Consider the following 6000-nt stretch of genomic DNA (forward strand, 5'->3'; position numbering starts at 1 on the left):
CCATACATATACATAGAAAATTTTCACAGAGCACATAAATCTAGGAGTCAGTGTGTGACTGACTCCTTGGTTTTCTGTAATGAACTTGCTTTGTATTATAAGGCCTAAATATTATTTAAACAAAAAGGAATACTATAAGAACATATAGAATTTTTTCCTACTGAATTTATTTCTACTTCCTCCGCTGCTCACTTGTTCCCAGCCAAACTATCCCTGCTCTTTCATGGTACACACTGCTCAAGATCAAACACTGAGGCCTTTACACTTGCTGTTCTCTCTGCCTAGAGTTCTCTGTCTCCAGGCAAACTCTTGCCAACTACCTTACCACTTCCATGTCACCTCAATTAAATGTCACCTCAGTTGGGCCCACCCTTCTCCTATATATAAAATTGAAGCATCTCCCACCGACTGCAACCTCATCTCCTTAACCTGCCCCGATTTTTTCCCCTAACAAACCATACATTTTTCCTTATTATAATGTTACCATGCTACACAATTTACTCTTCATTACCTTTGTTTATTATCTATTTATGTTTACAAGAATGTAAACTCCATGAGGGCAAGGATATTTGTTTGTTTTGTTCACTGATGTATCCCAAAAGTCTAGAATAGTATGTGGCACATAGTAGATGTTTAATAAATATTTTTTTCTGAATGAATAAATACATTTTTAGTCAAATATGCTGACTCTGGTTGTTTGGTTGTGTGTGTGTGTGTGTGTGTGTGTGTACACACTCAGGGAGAAAAGATATTTAAGTCCTGCTAAATCTGTAAAATGAGAGAAATAATACTTGCCTTACTGGGGTTGTCATAAAGATCAACTTACATAAGGGATGCAAAGTGGTTAGCACAAAATGTGTAACACAATAAGCATTCAATTAATATCATTTCAGTTTATTTATCATCTGGTTGTCTATTGTTGGAAGTAGGCTCTTTAGTATTGTGCAAATTACCCACATACCATTTATGCTGAATTTAGGGTTTTTTTCTAATTAATATCCATTTCTGGCAGCTAAATTGTCCCACTTTTTTACTAATATAAATATCTACATCATTTATACTTGTTATTTTTTCATATGCTCTTTACCTTCACAGCACTTAACAGTTTATAATTATGTATTTATTAAAATGCTTAATGTTCATTTTCATAGTGCCTATAATTTTAGTGAAGATAGGTACCCATGTAATTTGGTCACCTTTTATGTTTAGAGCCTGGCAGTGTGCTTGGCATATAGTAGGTAATATCTTTGAAATGAGAGAAACACTAAAAATCTAAAAATGAATTAGGAAGTACAGGCAGTAAACTCCTTAACATCAGTCTTAGCAGTAATTTTTTGGATATGACACGAAAAGAAAAAGCAACAAAAACAAAAATAAATAAGTGAGACTACATAAATGAAAAAGCTTCTCACAGCAAAGAAAACCATGTACAAAATGAAGAGGTAACCTATGGAATAGGAGAAGATATTTACAAACCATACATCTGATAAGGAGTTAATATCTAACGTACATAAAAAACCTCATATAACATGATAGAAAAGAAACAATCTAATTAAAAAATGGGTAGAGGACCTGAACAGACATTTTTCCAAAGAAGACATAGATGGTCAATAGGTATGTGAAAAGTGCTCAATATCACTAATCATCAGTGAGATGCAAATAAAAACCACAATAAGATACCACCTCATATCTGTTAGAATGGCTATTATCAAAAATAGGAAGTGTTGGCAAGGTTATGGAGAAAAGGGAATGTAAATTATGCACTGTTGGTGAGAATTTAAATTGGTTCAGTCACTATGGAAAACAGTATGGAAGTTTCTCAAAAAATTAAAAAGAGAACTACCATATGATCCAGCAACTCCATTTCTGAGTGTTTATCCAAAGAAAACAAACAACACTACCTGAAAAAATATGCACTCCCATGTTTATTGCAGTATTATTTACAGTCACCAAGATCTAGAAACAGCCAAAGCATCTATCGATGGATGAACAGACAAAGGAAATGTGATCTATATCTGTATCTTTATCTATATAACAGAATATTATTCAGCCATTAAAAAGAATAAAATATTGTCATTTCAACAACATGGACAGACCTTGAAGGCATTATGCTAAGTGAAATAAATCAGACAAAGGAAAACAAATACTGTGTGATTTGACTTACATGTGAAATCTAAAAAACAAACAGTAAACAAAACCAAGCTCATTGATACAGATTGGTGGTTGACAGAGGAAAGAGCTGGGGTTGGACAAAATGTGTGAAGGGGTTCAAAAGGTAAAAACCTCCATTTATAGAATAAGTAAGTCCTGGGGATGTAATGTACATCATGGTAACTAGAGTTAATAATACTATATTGTGTATTTGAAAGCTGCTAAAAGAGTAGATCTTAAACATTCTCATCACAAGAAAAAAAATTTTTTGTAACTATATATGGTGACAGAGGTTAACTAAAGTTATTGTGGTGATTACTTTGCCATATATATAAATATCAAATCATTATGCTATACTCCTGAAACTAATGTAATATTGTATGTCAATTGTATGTCAGTAAATAAAAAAGAAAGCAAAAAGTGAAGCAAAAATTTAAAAACTTTGAGAAAATTACTTAAAGATTCTTGAAAGATTATAAAATGTTTTCATGTTATACCATTATAATCAATACTTTCCCCACATATATTATTATTAATTAAAAAAATAATAAACTAGCTACTCCATTTAAAGGTGGTGTGGACTTTCTTGTTTTCAGCCAATTTGCTTTCAGCCTATTAGTCTGAAATAAAAAGATTCAAACTCTGTATAATTCATTGGATTGGTAGCAATATTTTCTACACTGCAAAACACTACCTGATTGTAAAGTATACTGAAAGTGATTAGCTACTTAATTGTCCACAAACTGGTCATCATGAGAGTCACCAAAAAAGATCAACATTTTGGGGGAAAAAATCCTTTCCTTATCTTATGTGATAAATAACTTTCCCGATGGTTTTAGTAAATAAGTGCTGGCTGCGGCAGTGAACACGAGGTAAGCTAGTCTATCCTTTAACTGATGGAAAAATTGGGATGAGGACTTCAAAATTGTTGCATTTCTCAGTTAGATAGAGTTCATTAGAGTATGCTATAATTTTGCCTAGAAATGAGGCAAGTTTGGGGGTAGGTGAAATTTTTATTATTGAGTTTTTATTTTATTATGTAGTTTTTATTTTATTAATTTTGAAAGGGAAAATGATGGCAAGCATGTAGAGATTAAAACTGATGAGAATTAGAAGAAGTTAACTCATAACTCAAAAAATTTTGAAAACAGAAAAAAAATACTAGACTTAGTAAAAGTAAAAATAATACTGCTAACTAAAAAACAAACAAAACAAACAAAAAACAAGAAAAAACCTCTTCTGAAATAAGAAGTTAAAAACTTCAGAAGTAAAAGTAAAAAAAATTTCTGCTAAATTCCATATAATGTACTTGCCTTCAAGAAACTAGTGGCATCTTATCTCAATGACTAGTAGACATCATGTTTTCATCACTGAATGCTTAGTACCTAAAGGAGGGGTGGGTCAGGAAGCTGGCTGGAGAACTAATATTTAAAGAGTGTCACAACCCTATTAGGGCACCAAACTATCTATGGAAACACACCAAGATTGTTAAAATCATATCTCCATATTTCCTCTTAGGAAGAATATTATATGAGACAGAAAGAAATATTTATGATGGACTGAAGGATGGAATAAAACATAGTGGATTCTCTAAGGCAGTGAGTATAGCTCTCTTTGGGCTTTGGCTTTGCTGAATGAGATGTTCATCTATGGAACCAAACTGATTCACCTGGACTATGAGGATGAACTGAGCTCCATTTCAGTCTAACCATCCAGAATGATGGTCGCTTTCCCTTTTCCCTCATGAAATTTTCAGCCTCTACTCTAAATAAATGGTGAACAAATGTTTTAAAAATATCACTTTTAAAAGACATCCTAGTGGTAATGACTTGCTCTAGCATCCCACTGCTCTTTTGTCCCCACAACACGTAAACACTGTTAAACTGACGTTTTCTGGTATAGGCACCACCACACTGGAATGACTGAGGCAGTTTTCAAATCATCTGGGAAGAAACCAGGTGTTAAAGAGGCGGAGGGAGGGGCTTCCCTGGTGGCGCAGTGGTTGAGAGTCCGCCTGCCGATGCAGGGGACACGGGTTCGTGCCCCGGTCCGGGAGGATCCCACGTGCCGTGGAGTGGCTGGGCCCGTGAGCCTGCGCGTCCGGAGCCTGTGCTCCGCAGTGGGAGAGGCCACAACAGTGAGAGGCCCGCGTACCACAAAAAAAAATAAAAGAAAAAAAGAAAAAAAAAAAAAGAAAAAAAAGAGGCAGAGGGAAATTACATTTGCTTGTGAAAGGTTTGATTCTATGACTTCATGACTTTATATGGACATAGATTATGTGGGAATATCCTGACACCTCTAGAATGTTTTAACCACAGCTAGTTAAATTTTGGCAATAAGAGCCCATAAATATTTATTTTACAATGTAGGCTTTGTGAATGCATTTGGTAAACAAATATGATGACACGTGTAACAAAGCATGACTCAAAAAGTATTTATAGGACAGACTGTTAGGATATATCGTATCAGATCTCTGATTTATAAGGAGCAGCTAGAAATGAATTTATATGATAAAATACAGCATTTACTGCCTGTGGAGTATATAAAATACTAACCCAATCTGTACTGGAGAAGTTTATGTGACTTTTATTACAGGTACTTGGTTGTTTCTGTGTGCTTGACAGTTATTTTTTAGGGTCCTTGTAATATTAATTTTAAAAATTAATCCTCTCAGATTGGATTAAAATCTAAGTATCAGGTAAGTAACATATATTGTGAAAGATTACACTGTGAATGAGAATGTTTTTATAAGAGTGTAATAGCTATGAAATCTTTTTATGATTTGTCATCTAAGTAGTGCTGTTAGAATGAAACCTTTTAAAGATGCCTAATTTCTTGCTTTCCAAGCAAACTTTTTCTTTTTATGTAACTATGCATTCTGAAAGTGCTTTGAATAGTAGAATCTTTTGATCTAAGATTAATAACCACATCTGTTATTTGTTTATTTATGTGTTTAATAATAATGTTATATTTGTATAGTACTTTTAACGTGCTTTCACATCTATTATGACACACTGTGCTTACAAAAGTCATACAAATAAATCACTTCTTAGTTAGGATCATTTTATATAGGCTTTTAAACATAGAAACATTGAGTCAAACGTCTGGATTCAAATATAGTCTTTGCTTTCTACCTACACAGAAGACATATTAGAATACATAACATTTATTGAGCACTTACAACTCCTAGCCATTGTGCTTTATATAGTTTATTCAATTTAATCCTCATGATGACCCCTGGCATGGGCACCTTTACCGTTTTTTTCTTTATAAGTTAGGAAATTGAAGTTTAAAGAGATTAAGTAATTTGTCCAAGGTTACACAGCTTGTAAATGACAAAGCTAGTGATGGAACCCTGGCCTGCCTGATCCCAACCCTGATTATACTCGAAACACTTGACTACATCTCTTTAACCACAGTGACTAGGGACATGGTTCCCACAGAATCACACTTTGTTGTCAATGATCCTGCCTACCTGAAATCTACGTTGTGGACTTTATGGGAAGCCACATGGGGAGCTTCACATTTAGTTTCTTTCTTATGGCCATCACTTGCCTTTGCAAGAAGATTTGCCACAGGGTTTTGTCATGATCTCCATTCTAACACTACCCAATCAAAGAGAAAGTAAAAGTGCTAAAAAGAAAACTTTCCATTTCTCAGTGTTAATGTTACTGATTTTGCACCCCTACAGATTATTTCTGGTTCTAAATGAGGGAAGTCAGATTCAGACGTATTCACCCACAGTGTGATAAAAGAGGAGTCCTAGGGTAAACTAAATAGGGCAGCCCAAGGAAGCACAGTGTGACAGAGACATTCAAAGGTGCTGGGTGGAGAGCCATGAAGACAGAG

This window comes from Mesoplodon bidens (assembly GCF_964165515.1).
Source record: "Mesoplodon bidens genome assembly, chromosome: 9".
Taxonomy (NCBI): domain Eukaryota; kingdom Metazoa; phylum Chordata; class Mammalia; order Artiodactyla; family Ziphiidae; genus Mesoplodon; species Mesoplodon bidens.